At 43.4% G+C, this 2,645-nt stretch overlaps 1 pseudogene; it reads right to left on the minus strand.

The window, feature by feature from the left end:
- Positions 1-1,104: 1,104 nt before the first annotated feature.
- On the minus strand, positions 1,105-1,222 carry LOC124557117 (annotated as a pseudogene).
- Between the last annotated feature and the right edge of the window lie 1,423 nt (positions 1,223-2,645).

Below are 2,645 nucleotides of genomic sequence, written 5' to 3' on the forward strand. Positions count from 1 at the left end.
GATAGACAGGCTGGTATCCCATTGCTGACCGGACCGTCTCCAGACATGTCTTCACTGGTCATCGGGGCACAATTCTACTCCAGTAAATGATATTCCAGGCCGAAGACGTGTCTGGAGGCGCTCCAGACAGTGGTGGGGTACCCATCTCACTGCCGCCCGCCATACGGTCCAACAACCAGGAGTGATTTCTTGTCATAGCAGAAGTGTGTAATCTACCCCCTCCTTCCTACTCTATTGTACACCTTAAACAAAGTCTTTTATGAAGATTTGAGAGGAGCGAAGATAACAATAATCTTCCTAGTTTACTTAGCTTGTCATGTTGAGATGGCTCCAGTTCTTCTTGTCTAGGGGTCTGATTCTTGAAGCTGAAAATCTCACATTTTAGGTCCTCACCGTTGGATTGATCGAAATATATTTGAAGAGTGTTATGGCAGAACTTTTGTTTTTACGTAAATATATTTTCTCACATTTTAGTATATCATACCGTCTTTTGATTTTGCACATTACCAAAGATGAAATTACATTGTTAGCACAAAAATTCAAAAATACGTCCGATCACATCAGAGGCATGCTTACGACTCCCATACTCTGGAGAAATAACAGTATTCCAAAGGGTTTACAATTTTTCTTAATAAATGAATTTCTACTAGCCTTATTTTCGATTATTATTTCATAAATGAATCCAGAAATAAACATAGTAAAAAGTACAGGATTGCGTAATTAATAACAGAAATTTTAAGTGTGCCAATAATTCGTAATTTCAAACGTTTCTAAATAAATGATATTAACTATACATTCAGAACTAGTACTTATCGATTATAACAACGAGATTAAAATATTTTACAAAGTAATTACTTTCCATAAATTTTAGCTTGAAATATAGCATAAACTAAACTAAACTCCTCCCGAACAGGCCACGAAGGCCCAACGGTACCGACCGACCGCCGTGTCATCAGCCCATAGGAGTCACTTGTTGCGGATATGGAGGGGCATGTGGCCCGCACACCGCTCTCCCGGTCATATGTCCGTTTCCGAGACCGGAGCCGCTACTTCTCAATCCAGTAGCTCCTCAGTTTGCCTCACTAGGGCTGAGTGCACCCTGCTTGCCAACAGCGCTCGGCAGACTGGATGGTCACCCATCCAAGTGCTAACCCAGCCCGACAGCGCATAACTTCAGTGATCTGACGGGAACCGGTGTTACCACTGCGGTAAGGCCGTTGGCCCTGAAATATAACACATTGTGTATAAAATTATATGAAAGTTTTCAGGAAAGCAACTTAGATGGTTCTGACCTGTCCAGAATTCGAAAAATAACTGTTGAGGAAAAGTAATGCTGGAGGAGGATGTCCCGTTACAGCCCCATGGGCTCTCATCCGCGGCACACATACAGCACAGCGGTACTTCGACGATGTACACCACATCTACCTATTTCTGGCCTATTCGGATAAGTCCTTCGTGGTGCGTACTTTTTTTGCCTTATAGTGTATTTACCTGTAAACTATGTGGAAATTCTTTACACAGACTGCCACAAGGACAACGTAAGTGTTAGAATAAAGCTTGAGAAACGTAGACTGTTTGACAAAAAAGAGTGAATCACACAGACTATATGGCTGGATATCAGTGTAAATTTCTACACCAGTGGGAATGTAAGATATTAGAGTTGCAATTCTCTATAACAGGTGGAACGGCCACTAGAGTAGTGCTGTTCACGTTATGAGCTGTTGCAAGGTGTAGTAAGGTATGTAATAGATGCGAACAGCTCCAGATATCGAACGATCACTGTGAAGCACACAGAGACGCAGCATGCTCGTGTGAGACGGCGTTGCTGCACCTGACGGAGTTTGAAAGGGGCCCCACTGTGAGCTTCCATTTGGCAGGCTGGTTGAGTCGCACCAAATCCAGATTTGTGGGACACTGTGATGTGACAGTTGCCCGATGTCGGACTATGTGGGAACGTGAGGGCAGGCACACACGTTGTCAAAGTTTTGGTGGACCATGTCTCACCGCCACAACGGACAATCGCTGTATTGAACACCAAGCGCATCATAAAACCTTTACATCTGCAACTGTCATATGAGAACAATTCGTTTCATCGCGCAACCTTGTTTAAAAACTAGCAGCAGTTGGACAAGTGAATTCCTGGCACACGGAAAGCTGCACTTAACTCAACAACACAGACAGCTTCATTTGGAGTGGTGCTCTGATCAAGAAGTACAAACTGCAGATGAATGGTGTTGCATTAGTTCGCCGATGAATCATGGTTCTGCAGTATCCTGGTTTCCATCGTCATGAAGTATGGTGCCAATCTTGGGAGAGGTCTCATTCTTCCAATGTTTTGGAGAGGTACAGCAATGTCAGTCCACGCGTCATGATGTGGGAAGCCATCGGGCATGACTTCCGGTCAATGCTAGTAGTGAATGAGGAAATTTTGGTGGCATAATAGTACGCGACAAACACTCCGTGTTCTCATGTGATACCTCCAAAGCCACAATATTGTAGTGACATATTTCAACAGCAAAAGTGCTCATTCACAAATGGCTCATGTCTGAAAGTTCTGTCTATGTGCTGTTGAGGTCCTCGATAGAAAACGTGTGTGACCAGCTATAATGGATTATACTGTAAATGATGAAAGTATGTGAATGCAG

This window comes from Schistocerca americana, chromosome X (assembly GCF_021461395.2).
Source record: "Schistocerca americana isolate TAMUIC-IGC-003095 chromosome X, iqSchAmer2.1, whole genome shotgun sequence".
Lineage (NCBI taxonomy): Eukaryota > Metazoa > Arthropoda > Insecta > Orthoptera > Acrididae > Schistocerca > Schistocerca americana.